The 15,179-nt window shown below is 35.1% G+C and overlaps 1 protein-coding gene and 1 long non-coding RNA gene across 3 annotated transcripts in view; one reads left to right on the top strand and one right to left on the bottom strand.

Moving 5' to 3' along the window:
- The window catches only part of LOC127509452 (oocyte zinc finger protein XlCOF6-like), a 67,139-nt gene that overhangs the window by 28,555 nt on the left and 23,405 nt on the right, over positions 1-15,179 (top strand). The window lies entirely within an intron of this gene.
- Positions 10,066-14,944, bottom strand: LOC127509478 (uncharacterized). The gene is made up of 8 exons (XR_007929234.1): positions 14,463-14,944; positions 13,976-14,035; positions 13,859-13,882; positions 13,565-13,644; positions 13,125-13,163; positions 12,895-12,978; positions 10,938-10,972; positions 10,066-10,707 (listed from the first exon to the last, which is right to left on the bottom strand). It is a non-coding gene; the product is annotated as an uncharacterized LOC127509478 (long non-coding RNA).

Raw genomic sequence — 15,179 nt, 5'->3', positions numbered from 1 at the left:
ACAGAGGGTGCGTGAGATGGCTTGGTTGCATCCTCAAACCACCCACTGCTGCCCGCTGGCGATAGAAGAGGGGGATGAGAGTGGTCTTGTTCGGCACCGTCCACTGCTCTCCATTCCCTCTTGGGACCCAGAGATAAGGGAAACTGCTCTTTCTTTAAGAATTTGGGTACTGCTGGCTGTGGGACCAGCGGCAGAAAAAAAAAAATAGAATGAAACAAACGATTATCCACCCGGCCCTTTTCCGGGGGAGGGAGTGGTGCGGTCACAATCTCCTGAAAAGCTGTCCCCTCCATCTGAGGGTTGCCTGTCTCAGGGCCTCTGTTTACCCTTTTGTTTGCCACCTTGCTTGGCGGAGACCTGGACAGGCTGGGCATCCTGCCCACGAACGGCCCCTCTACGTTGCTTCAATGGAGGCTGCTGCTGATGATGCGTGGGAGCGAGGACAGACGCAGGGGAGCACCGGCATCCCGCATATCCACCAGTTCTTCTTAATTGCACAATGTATATTTCTTAATATTAAACATGAAATGTGTTTAATTTAAACATGAAATGTGTTTAATATCACTATTAGTAAGAATAGTATAATCACTGTATAATTTGAATACAAGATATATAAAGTGTACCTAAAGTATACTTGCAATAGTTCTACTTTAGCACAATCAAATATACTTAAGTATATCTTTAGTTGGATCTAAACACAAAAGTACTTGTTCCAGTTTAGACTTTAAGTGTACCAATTTAGTACACTAAAAGTACAATTGCAGGGTATTTATATTAAGTACATAAATATGTAAATGCAATTGTAGTATACTTAGCTTAAAATAAATGTATTTCAAGTATATTTTAGTATATTTATTTTTCACTAGGGGAGTTAAGGCATAGTTTGTTTTACATAAATGAAAGGTTAGAATTTTTTGAATGAAAGATCAAAAGGATAAACAATGCAGATTTATTTTCACAGCCACCTTTGCTCATATTTACCAAGGGTACCAATATTTGTGGAGGGCACTGTATAACCTCAGATGAACAACAACACATGACATATTACACTGTGTCATCATTTATTTACCAAAAACTAGGCCAAAAAGAAGCCATGGGTGACAAACTAAGGACACCCAAATTTCCACTTGTGGACAATAAAGTGACTAACTGACTAACAGTTTGCTGGTCTGGAGCCTTCAGATGTGTGTTAACACAATGCCAAGGAGGAAAGACATCAGCAATGGTCTTAGAGAAGCAATTGTTGCTGCATTCAATCTAGCAAGTGTTATACAACCATTCCAAACAATTTGAAGTTCATCATTCTACAGTGAGGATGATCATTCACAAGTGGAAAATATTCAAAACAGTTGCCAATCTTCCCAGGAGTGGAAGTCCCAGCAAATTCACCCAAAAATCAGACAGTGCTCAGATGCTCAGAAAATGCTCAGAAATTGCAAAGCACCAAAGAACTACACCTCAGACTCTACAGGCCTCAGTTAACATGTTAAATTTTAAAGTTCATTGCAGTGCAATTCGAAAAAGACTGAACAAGTATGGCTTGTTAGGAAAGGTTGCCAGGAGAAAGCCTATACAGTTATACAAAAGAACATACCGTTAAAGTTTGCCAAAGTTGCATCTGAACAAACCACAAGACTTCTGGAACAATGTCCTTTGGACAGCCAAGACCAAAGTGGAGATGATTTGGGCTTGTTTTGCAGCCACAGGACCTGGGCACCTTGCAGTCATTTAGTTGACCATGAACTCCTCTGTATACCAAAGTATTCTACAGTCAAATGTGAGACGATCTGTCCAAGAGCTAAAGCTTGTCATGAAACAGGACAATGATCACAAGAACACAACAGAATGGCTGAAAAAGAAAAGAATCAAGATTTTGCACTGGCCCAGTCAAAGTCCAGACCTCATCCCGACTGAAATGTTGCAGCGGGACCTTAAGAGAGCTGTGCATAAACAAATGCCCACAAACCTCAATGAACTGAAGCAATGTTTTTCTTCCACAATGATGTGAGAGAGTGATAAAGTCACACAGAAAATGATTACTTCAAATTGCTGCTAAAAGTGGCTCTACAAGCAATTGAATCATGGGGTGTACTTAGTTTTTCCACACATTGCTTCTCCATTGTGGCTTTATTTTTGTTAAATAAACAATGACACTGTGTAATATGTTATATCATGTTGTTGTTGTTTTCTGAGACTGTATTTACTAAATGATTTTTTTATTATGTCCTGATATGTAAAACTATAGAATTAGTGTACTTAAACAATTCTTATTCACTAAATCCCAAACAACTGGAAAAGTCATGTTATTTAATTGAGTAAAACAAGCTGGATCCCTGATGAATATTTAGCTCTTGAAACGTCTTAAATGTAATTATTTTAATTGTAATTATAATTATTTTAGTTAATTATTTTAATCTATGGGCACTTATAGTTTCTATATTTTTATTTTTACTTTTTTTTTTTTAAATGGGTTTTTACAATGGGCCCTTAGAGTCAAAAAAGCTCAGAAACACTTTACTACACTCACCTTCAGTAAGACCCCAGAAGATGAAGGCAAAGAACATACAGATGTTTGGATAAATAACATAAGATTCTTGAACATTCCAGACTGTGCGAATGGGGACTGAAGGGAAGATACAGAATAAATGAGCAAGAAACTTGTAGTGGCACATACAGATTTCATTACAGGAAATAAGAAGATTTCATTCCAAACACACCTGCATTTGTTAATCTCCAGTAGATCAGACAGCAGAGCAGAAGTACAGCTCCAAATCCAGCAACAAAACACAAAATCAATACGATTATGTGCAAAGTAGAGAAACCTGTGAAACACAAGCATCAGTTACGACATTTACAACTGGACTGAAATAACATTTAGTCATTGTTTTCTAATAGTGTGAAAATTAGAAAAACAAATGCAAAAAATAACCATTCCATTAAATGATTCAGAATCATATATGAAAGGCAACTAGTGACAACAACATCAGCAGCAGAAATTAAGCCAGTGCAGTGAAGCAATTATCACAATGCCTGTTTACAATTTCAGACAAATAATAATTTTTTGGACAAAAAGTAATTTTTATTAACAACATGTTTAGAATAGTTTTGTTTCGAGTTACAACGTAATAAATTAACTCCCACTACTAAACAGGCAAATTGATTTGTAAACTGAGTGAGAAAACACAAAGGCTATTTTCTCTTATACAATGATAATACGTACCATCAGCGATCATCTGAGGAACTGACATAAATATACATTCCATCATGTATTAAAAAAATAGACAGAAATATTATAAATATCATAAATTATCATGTAACAGAGCTTTTTGTCTGTGGACTTGCACAAGATTACATGTCCGAATATGTCCTTTTAGTTTCGCTTTTTTATTATGCCCGCATCAAGACTTATCACAGATTCTGTTGTGACAATTTCATCCCCCCCCATTGTATAGCTGACAGAGTAAACAAGTTGATTTCCATTTACAATGAAAAGCCTTTCGTTTATACTCACGCACATCCACAGCTCCTGTTGTCTAGAGTTTTTTATCCCCTGAAATTTCTTGAAAATATATTTTTGCATTAAGTCAGCAGAACAATAGAAAAACATAGCAGTACAACCCACGTCTATCCCTTTCAAATCTGTCATGACCAGGGGCAGCAGACAAAAATGGTCTACAATTTGGTTCTTTCAGCTTGTTAGATCATGCCAAAATGATGGATCTCCAAGTCTGAATTTGACCCCGGATGCCGAATAACTGCCAGAAGATATCAGCTTGAGAGTTTAGACAGGGAAGAGCAGAAGCAGGATATGAAGTGATGATAATAAAATAATATGAATAAAACGTGTCGTCTAATTATAATGGAAAGGGTTGTTATTTCCGCTTCTATACATCATTGTGTATTATACAACATCTAAATATATTGTTTTGTTAGTACTCATGTGTATTTAAATGTCTGAAACCTAAAATAAACATTATTTGGTTGAAAACACTGCATATATATATATATATATATATATATATATATATATATACATAGTCTCTGGTTTAGCGCCAGCCAAAGCGCGCAAGCACATTTGAATTTGGCATTGGCAGTTGATCACGTGAGGCGCTGAATATTCTAATCACACTGGTGTGATCGTACGCATCAAAGGGTTAAAAGATATAAATCAAATAATAATAACATGACTAAATGATAAAATGAATAATACATAAATGATTATTAAATTAATATAAAAACAAAGAAAATAAAACAACAATGGTTGCTTCCTAAAAGTAAAACATGGGTTGTTATTGAAAACCCTTAGATCCTTCAAGCTATAACATATAGTAAACTTTCTTTAGAGCAAAATCCCCAGTGTTAAATTAACACTCTCAGGCTTGGTTTCACAGACAGGACTTAGATTAAGCCAGGATTAGGCATTAGTTCAATTATTAAAACATTTAAGTATAAATAAAAAAAATAAAAGAAAAAAAATAAAAGAAAAATTACTGGTGTGCATCTTGAGACAAAACAATGGCAGTGACATATATTAAGATAAGAATTTAAAAAAAAAAAAAAAAAAAAAGATCGGGAGGAACATGTTCAAATGATCTATCCAATCAACACAAAAGGAGGCCTAAATATACATAGCCAACTCACCTATGTTTCTCGACAGTTTTCAGCATCCCTCCATCACCACAACTCCTCACTCTTGGCTGGTTCCAGCCAGCAATACGGGGGAATACTTTTGATTTGGGCCAAAATACTGAGCTCAGAGCCCTCTCCTCAGACAGCACGCCAAATATGCATACTTATTTTATCTCAGTGGTTCTCAAACCTGTCCTGGACTAGCACCAGCCCTGCACATTTTGTATATCTCCTTCATCTATGATCTCATCTTATGAAGGATTTTTTAAACACACACACACACACACACACACACACACACACACAAAACAGTTAGGCCTACAGCATAATTTATAAACACACAGACATAAAAAATCAGCACATCAATCTAAACTATGGTGACACTAAAAAAAAAAAAAAAAAAAAAAATGAAAAAAGGACAATCTGGCTGCATAATTAATTCATTCTGCAGTGCATGCTGTGAGTTTTGTACCATGCTGGCACCCAGCATGCACTGTTACACAAAACTTTTGATTGTCACCATTGTTGAGATTCACATGCTGATTGTTGATTTCTGTGTGTGTCTAAGTGATGCAGGAGTTCAAAATGTGTAATGCACTGTATGATTTTAATATCCTTTAAAATAACTGATTTCTGAAACATTGCTGGATCTCATGCTGTAGAAATGAATATAAATATATAAACTAAAATAATAAATATAAAACTAAAAGACACTGGATGAGACCAGTGAATCAGACAAGTCTATGATGATAATGGCATCATCACAACACATCCAAAAATACCTAATCAAATTCCTGGCTTTTTCTTGCTATAACAAATGTGCTTTATAAACACAGAGTTACAGCAACCAGAAAAAAAAAAGGTCATAAAGGCAAGGGCCCAACTAAAACAAACACATAAATATGACTATAAACTTTATTGTTTTCAATAAAAACATGTAAACTCTGTTAATTCCAAACAATAACATCTGTACATGCCTGAAAGAAACTGGTTTGTGACTTGCTTTCACACTTCGTGTAAAAAGGGTTTAATGCTGTGGCTTTAATGCTGTTAGTCAGTTGTAGTTCTTATGTTTATGCTCATCTCTTCTCTATTTCTGTTCTTGTTTCTCGATCCTTCCATGATTCTGCTTGTCAGGTGTTTATCAGTGTCTAAATTAAAGGCTTTAAAGCATTTGCATTTTTGCAATGCAAAAGTTGGTGTGCGCACCTAAAGTCTCCCTTGTGTCGTGGCCTTAAAGGTACAATATGTAATAATTTTGTCCGCTAGAGGTCGCTAGAAGCCTATTCCAAACAAAGGCGTAGCTCGATGACGCCAAGTTTTAGAGCGGAATCTTGGGACATGTGGTCTTCACCTCAACGGACGGTGCAAAAGAATAGGGAGGACTCGGGAAGAAATCATGTTCATGGATGCGATTATTAACGTTACTGTAGTATGAAGCAGAGCAGGACCGTGTGTTGTGGGAGCTGAACGAGGACGCTGGAGCGTTTGCGCAACACACGCCGTGAGCAGCGGAACTTTATTATGCCACAGTCACCGGCGCCACTTCTGCTTTTCCGGTCATGAGTATGAGGTAACGCAGCTCTGTTTATCATATTAGATACATTTGAGTGTGTTGAAAATTATGTTTTAAAGTTACTCTGAGCGTTCGCTCGGCGGCTGCTATGAGACACTGTTGCACACTGCAGTAAGATAGATCGATTTTAGAATATCATATTAAATACTGGGTGGCTTGTGTTGATGAATGGCATGCAGTTAATTTTAAAACGTATTGTATGATGGAGAAAAGTCTGTATTACTGTTACTAAAAATAAAGCTGCATCTGATTATGCTATGTTAGCTACTTGACAAAATAGTGTTTTTCTCTGAGGCGTGGTAAAGCATGGTACTCGCAAAAAAATCAAGAAAATTGATTTAAACTAAGTCTAAACGTGTTGAGCTATATAACAACAATTAGTTTTCTGTCAAATATATCAAAACAGATGTTCCCTTGTCTATTAAAACGTGTAATATATTAAAGCGTCTTTAGTGCAAAATAAAACCGGAAACCGAGGCAGACCAAGGGTTAACAAGGGTATATTGTAATTTTCTCATGTTGGAAACATTTGGGATATTGTAAGTACTCAAGTGAACAAAATATATAACACAAGCCTAGTGGTTTTTGGATATTTTACTGCAAAAATATTACATATTGCACCTTTAAAGAGACGGTTTTGCCTTAAAAAAAAAAAAAAATTAAAGCGGCAAGCAGCATTTAGCGGGGTTCAAGCATTTAAGGCCTTTAAGCACATATGCATAAGAAGATATTTCATTTAGCAAGCATGTAACCACTTAATTCATAGAAGGAACGTCTATGCAATGTGCTTAAACACAGAGAAAGAAAAGACTTACACAATGATACTTGATACATACTAAGCATGCTTTTACAGACACACATATTTTCTTGTAGATTCAGTATTTAAATACATGATGGGTAACAATGTTTTCTGTAAATCTCAGTATAACACCATTTTCAGGTTTCATTTTACTCATGTGGCACAACCGTCAAAACTAATCTTCGAAAGGAGCTGAAGTGATGGATTTTACCAAAAAAGTGATAGTAAATGTTAAAATAGCGATTTTATATAATCTAAATATGAATTATGGAACATATTAGTGAGTATTATGACAAAATTACTTTTAAACAGCAGGTGTCAGCAGAGGACCACTTACTGGCTCACTTTCATTAAGTGTTCTTTGTTTCAAGTATATTTTCCATGTTAACTCCATTAATTTAATATGCTTACACACAAATTTTGTTGCATATATGGATATTTGAGATCATTGATTAGGTAAGAAAATGCTTATTCCAGGTTTCCCCTTTAAATATCATTATTTTTAGGTCTAAATGTAATTGTAATGTTATATTATTGCAAAAACATACAACAAATGAACAAATGAAGTGGTAAACCTTGACAAAATGTGATTTGTAATGTTATTATAAGGATTTATGTAGTTTAAAAGGGATTTTAAATGACAAAACCTTGAGAACTTGAAAGCTTGAACTATATTAGTGGTCTTCTACTGCCATCTGGTGACAGAAAATGACAGTTTCAGGCAATTTACAGAGGCAAAATATGGTTTTTAAAGCCTTTATGACAGTTATAGCACCATCTATTGCCTGACCTCCACCATTTTTTGGGGGTGTCCTCAGAATGTATCCATACATATGTGTGCCAATTTTGGTGAAAATATCTCATTTCCTTTTGAAGTTATAGACGCTTATATATATGAGAGCATAAAAAATGACCCATGAAAGATTTTGATTGGATTTTTTTGCCATTTCCTATCAAAATTTTGACATTTGGGCTCTAACATTTAGTAAACCAACTTAAATTCCGTGTTTCCTACGCTGGTTTCGTCTCGATCGGACTAACGATTTCGAAGATATTCGCAAAAGTTTTTTAAGCACTAAATCACAACATGGCACAAACCATAAGGCGATACCTACCATGTTTGGTATCGTTGGATTTGGCAAGGATTCAGGAGTCCAAAGACATGACTCCCGTGAAAATAAGTCGACTGCATCCAAAGTTATATATATTTTCATCTAAAACCATTAAAAACATACGTTTTTTTTTAAAGTTTTTTCACAATTATAGCGACACCTATGGTCCAATCTACACAAAAATTGGCATGCTTCTTTAGAGTCATATGCTACATGAGCTCACCTATTTTCATGACGTTCTGAGTTTTCTTTTAGGCTTTATAGGCCTAATTCTTTCAAAATTCTTACAGACCTCTAGGACCATGAGTCGAACATGTCCACCGAGTTTCGTTCCGACCGGCCTCCCTTAACCTTGTCTAATAGGTGCTCAAACTTAATTGGCCATGTTTTTTTCAAGTTATTGCGCCACCTAGTGTCCAATCGATGCAATTTTTTTATCGTGACCAAAGATTGAGCCCATACACGTGTTCCAAGTTTTGTGCAAATATCTCATTTCGTTCTCGAGTTATAGCCATTTTAGTAAAAGTGGCTCCTCCCATTACAGAGATTTTTACGCCCCCTAGTGACCGTGAATCAAAATTTCAACTTTTTTTTGATAACTTTTCATATTCAGACTCCAGAGAACATTTCTGCACTGGTTTGGTTTCGATAGGGCGAAAAACCTAGGACTAGTTCGCAAAAGTAGGTTTTTGACAAAATTCAAAATGGCGGAAAAATTTGAAATCGGAGATATTTGTTCGTCAAGGACTCAGCTTTCCAATGATATAAGACAATTGAGTCTGTGACAAACGGTTTAGGAGTTATGAGCCATTTCGCGCTTTTGATCGCTGTAGCGCCACTTATTGGCCGATTTGGGTCATACTTTGTCAACCTCTCCTCGATTTTTGTACTATCATCTGACAAAGTTTCAAGTCTCTAGGCCTTACGGTTTGGGCTGCACGATCAGTTTTATGGCAGAAGAAAAATAATAATAAAAATCAGTACAATTACAATAGGGTTTCAGCACTTCGTGCTTGAACCCCTAAAAAAACAATTGGTCAAAATAGGCAGGAAAAGACAAACGGCAAAGAGTGATGGCCATTCGGCGATTGGCCACACCCTCTAGGAGCTCTGGCCATCACTGGATGCGACCGTTTAAAAGTGAAAGTTAAGGTAATATGCCGACATTTCAGAATCCTTTACCAAAAATGTATGTTTGTGACATTTTGTTTAATTTTGCATATTTGAAGATGCAGCCACCGAACTGTGTTTTTATGTCAATACTGCTGATGATTACGGAAGCCCTAAACGGCCATGGATTATTATTTTTTTCTATCTTGTTTTGTCGTGATCACGACTTAATTCCAGCCGGCATTTCAACGTTGATTCACCGGTGAATCAACGTCGGGTACCATGGTTGAATCAACGTTGGATTACCTTTCGGTTTTGCAAATTGGATCAACGTTAATATTGTGACGTTGTTTCATCGTTGAAATTACGACGTTGTTTCACCGTTGATATCGCGTCGTGCTTTCACCGTCTTATGGTTGAATTAATGTTGGATTACCTTTCGATTTTGCAAATTGGATCAACGTTGAAAATGCGACGTTGTTTCACCCTCTTACCTTCAACATGGATGAATACACTATTTTACATGAAATTACAATCTAGTTTGCGTTTGTACTAACATGACAATACTAAATAATTACTGTACATGCACTAATAAATACTAAAAATACTGTATAAAACAAATAAACATCTCAACTTTGCAATGTTTAGAGGTAATATTAAAAACCTGTAGCATACAATATGAAAATGAAAGGGTTATTCTTCTACAATTACAGCACAAACCTTAAATCAAGGCTTTTCTAGCTCAAAATGATGCAGAAGTAAAATCTGTATTATGTACCCACATTCATGTGTACTATACCTTCAACTAGATTTAAAAAAAAAAACTCTTTACAAGCACAAATTCTTAAATATTTTAATTATTTTTTTATTTTATTTTGAGAACATCATATGCAGTGTCTTTTTGTAAGACCGATAGACCTCAGTCCGTCTAGAGAGGGATTGCACTCCATAAGAAAACTGTCAATTTTAAAGATAAATCAAGAAATGCAGTATTCATCTTCTTACAAAGATGGTTGATGCTGTGGACCAGGGACCTTGACTTGCGTTGACTGTGGTGGTTGTGAATGTGATGACTGGCGAAGGATGTCGAAGAGGGAGGGTACCGATATTTCTGACCTGGAACTGCCCTTTGTGCAGTGGAGGTGCGTGGAACAGTTTGAGAATGGACACGGGCCAGGAGCCTGCAACAGAACTGTGTTGGTGGAAAAGGGGTATGGGAGCATGTGACTGCCTGCCTGAGTTTTGTTAATAGCTGGAGACAGCATTAGATTTGACAGAGGCAGCCACCTAGTAATTCACTATGCAGGAAAAATAAAACCCTGCCTTAAATTAAATACATTTAATATTTAAGGAGAAAAGCCTTGTTCAGTGCTTGGATACATAGTGTAGTTGTGGTTTGGGTGATCCAAGACAGTCGTAAGCTCAAGATCCTTTCTGATGCCGTCCCCTCCACTCTCTTCACTTGTCCACTGTCTTTACTGCTGTGTATATTAAAAACAAACATACATCAAAACATATTATAATTTTTAATACTTACACTTTACAGTTCATTCAGTTGCATCTACCAATGCAGGTTTATATTGTTTCCTCTGGGGGCTCCATATATTACTAATTATATGGAGAAACATTACACAAAGTAATCGAAAATCACAAAATGTTAATAAATCAATTAGAAAAAGAAGTGACAGTGATATAGACAACAATCTCTTACCAAATTGGCAGTAATCAGCCAGATGTTTGGTGAATCTACAAAAAGGAAAGAAATGGTTCACTGAAAAGTCCTTAAAATCAGGAATTAAATTTTTACTATAGACCTTTTCATATTTCCGGGTTTCTCAGAAGTGGAAGTCGTTATAGTTGGGTAAAAGTCTGCGGTGAATGAGGGAATAAATTAAATATATTTTTTGTGTTCCAGTTTTCTCAAATAGCAAAAGAAAAACTAAACAGTGTTTTCACAACTTTCAAAAAGATGAAAAAATAGAGAGATTGATAACGGCAGTCAGTAGAGAGAAAGATGTCAACTTTACCGTCACTCCCATAGCTGCTACAGGAAATCGTATTGGCTATAAGTGAAATACACTAGAAAGTCTTTCAACAAACAAAGGTGGATCTTTAATTTCTTTATAATGTAAATGTATGTTTCAGAATGGGGCATTTGTATGATTTGTACATATAAATAACCCAGTCTGTCTAACTGCATCACTATATACAGACATTACAGCTCAAACCATTCTGATGTTCTTTTTATCTAAATAAACAACATATTATATGACTCTTAAAGGGTTAGTGCACCCAAAAATGAAATTTCTGTCATTAATTACTCACCCTCATGTCATTCCAAACCCATAAGACATTAAGTAAGTTCATATAATAAGTTCATCTACAGAACACAAATGAAGATATTTTTGCAGGCCCAGAAAGATAGTAAAGACATTGTTAAAATAGCCCATGTGACTACAGTGGTTCAACCTTAATGTTATAAAGCGACCACAATACTTTTTGTGTGCAAAAAATAAAGCCGTTTTTTTTTCTGCACACAAAAAGTATTCTCATCGCTTCATAACATTAAGGTTGAACCCCTGTAGTCACGTAGACTATTTTAATGAAGTCTTTACTACCTTTCTGGGCCATAAAAAGGTAATAACGTTGCAGTCTATGGAGGGTTAGAAAGCGCTCAGATTTCATCAAAAATATCTTCATTTGTGTTCCGAAGATGAACGAAGGTCTTACGAGTTTGGAACAACATGATTAATTAATTAATGACAGAAAGTTTTGGGTGAAACTAACCCTTTAAGATACATGGCATAAAAAAAATCAGTGTTATATTTCATATACCTCAACGGAATTGAGGTAATTTGTTTTATTTGTTCTTATTTTATTAATGTCTGTTTACTTGTCTTTTTTGTAAATTCAATTCAGTTTGAAATCAAGCTTTCTTGTGCTGCATGTGAGCTATTGCAACAAAGTTACCCTATTGTAAAGACACAAATACACAGAGTGAGCAAATATTTAAGTGAGAATGGTAATTGTAATTGAGCAATGTTTAAATATGTAAACAAAAGCCTATATTAAAATCTGTTCATCATATAAAGCGGACGTGTCTCTTCAGAAGACTTGAATTAAACCGCTCCATTCAAATTGATTACTATACTATAATTCATGCACTTCATAAATAAGGTGAAAGTGCTTTATTGAAAGTAGCAATTTTCTACTTAGATCTATGATTTGATTGAATATTGTTTGGTAATTCATTAAATATCGCCGGCTAAAAAGTAATTAGTAATTTGTAATTTGAGTAGTTTTTGAGAAGAGTAATTTGTACTTTTTACTCGAGTACTTTTTGACACCAGTACTCTTACTTGTAATTGAGTATTATTTCAGCAATGTAAAAGTACTTGTACTTAAGTACACATTTTCAGTACCCTTTCCACCACTGAAAGTCTCTAACGATAGACATTTTAATTCATGGTAATGATATATAATGTTATATCGCCCAGTCCTAAGCAATAATAAATGTCCAAGCTTATCGATACTGTGGCATTTCATAATTTAGCCCCAGGGCCCATTTAATAACAGGTTTTGGTACCCTCCCTACATATAAGTATATAAAGGATGAAAGCCTGTTGTGTCAGTCTCTTGATTTGTGACTGTGCTATTGTGAAACTCACCATCTTCATGTACTGAGTGTGAATGGCATCAAGGCCTTGTCCTGAAGAATCTCAGCACCAAACGCTAGAGATTACTGGTAACATCTGGTAACAAGAGTAAACATAATTTTAAGAACTCTAATGATATCTTTACCCCCTGATATTGCATTGGTGATATAATTCAAACATATCAGAGGCAAAGAGTATGAGCAATGAGTAAGCGGGCCAAATTTCTGTCGAAAATAACTTACATGCTTAAAGTTGTCAACCCCCTGAACCACAGTCAGCATCTATAAGTAAAAAGTATTTAAGTAACAAATAAAAAATACATACATGTATACAAACAAATAAATAAATATCTTTGAGTGGAACAGTATGACATCTGTCTCACTAGCAAACATAACTACAAACAGACATAGAGAAATACAATAAAATAGATTAATGACCATGATATCCTGTTATATTAGTTAAATAAATGATTATAACTACAAGCATTATAACATTTTATTTGTCACCAATGTTCCCTGATTTAGCTGATTGTTTAGCCTACAGGCCTTTCAAAGACAATCTCACTGAAACAACCTGGGGTTAATGATTTTAAAATGTGAGACTTCTTTCAAAAACATGTAAAAATCGTACAGACCCACAACTTTTCAACAGTAGTGTACTGTATGTTTGAGGTTTTGCTTACTATAGTCATCTGGTTCATAGGCTTTGACAGGAGGTCGCTCAGCTCTGCTGGGGTGCAGGAGGCCATCAGCATGGAAGGATCTAGAAACATAACATGCAATTTGTCACAGAGCCAACATTATTTAGTATAAAATGCCAGGTTTATTACAAGGAACCAATCTAGAGCAGAGGTGGAATGCAGAAAAGAGAAATAATAATATACATAATATTAAAAAAATATATATATATTACTTAAGATAACAACATTTATATTTTTAGTTTTAGAATTCAGTATCGTACATGTAGTGTGACTTACATTTGGATGTCAAAGACTTCTTAACTAATAAGAAAATTGTAGATGCATGGTGATATAGGTTAGATATACTGTGAAATAAATGCATTTTAATGTATTTAATGAGCTTTCTCAGTTCACCTGTGTTTCCTCCTCCTCTGTCAGCTTCCCCTTTGTTGTAGAGGGGGTTTTCTGTCGCCCCTGAAATTGCAGAACATTTTTTATCCATATTTGTTTACCATTAGAGATCAAAACGTGTTTGAAATAGTTTTCGCGCTCCATGTAAGTGACGTCACCGATTAACGGTACAGCAACTTTAACATTAAATAAATTAGTTTACTATCATCCATTAACAATTTGCCAGCAAAACCTTTACAAAACTATTATAACATCTCATCTACACATAAAGATGCGATTAAAAGCCCAAACTTTCATTAAACAAGAACTCAAAATACAGAGTTAGTAGCCAACCGCTTCTGAAAACGGTTGAGATGCTAACGGACTTTTTCGAAGACACTAAATAATTTCTTTGAAGTAAATATTCAACAGAAGTGTATCAATTACACGTAAGAAAGGAATCAGGAACAGTTATATATATTATTTGTGTGATTTTATGGACTAAACTTACCTAAAATCAGTGAAAACAACAGCGAGACGGAGTCTTGCTGCTTGACGTTTCCCCGTTTCCATGGTAACTCAGATCCGCTCCAGGCTCTGGCGTTTGCTATCTAGGTAGTCTCGTGTAATCTCGCGATATCTCTTCAGACCGCAAAAAATGAAAATGAGCATATAATTTCTATTTTCTGAAATATCGACGTACCAACAAATTTACACAGAAGTGGCAAAATAGGCCTGAATCGACACATTTTTATTTAATATACATAACTATTATTTTATTATTATTATTATTATTATTATTATATAATATGGTTAAACACTTGTTTTTTTTAAGGTATAGTCTGAGCTTATTTCAGCATTGATTTATAAGTGATTTTCTTAACCTATTTCAACCATTTTACATTTAATAATTGTTTCACTGTTGAAACATCAACTGACATTACTTCAACCATATTTCAACGTTGAATTTCGGTCATGTGTTGACTGGGCTTCAACCGTTTAGCATTCAATGTTGTACCAACGTTGTTTCACCGTTGAAACATCAACTGACCTTATTTCAACCACATTTCAACGTTGAAGGTCGGTCATATTGTGGATATTTCAGCAAAATGTTTACTTCACTTAATAATAAAGTTTACAATAAATAAATAGCCTACATATAGGCTAATCAACCACTGTTCAATAAATGTACGCTAAACATTTTATTTGTGTAATTAACATGTTTAAT

This window comes from Ctenopharyngodon idella, chromosome 3 (assembly GCF_019924925.1).
Source record: "Ctenopharyngodon idella isolate HZGC_01 chromosome 3, HZGC01, whole genome shotgun sequence".
NCBI classification, from domain to species: domain Eukaryota; kingdom Metazoa; phylum Chordata; class Actinopteri; order Cypriniformes; family Xenocyprididae; genus Ctenopharyngodon; species Ctenopharyngodon idella.
The sequence above is the reverse complement of the archived record's forward strand: the minus strand, read 5'-3'. Positions and strand labels throughout refer to the sequence as shown.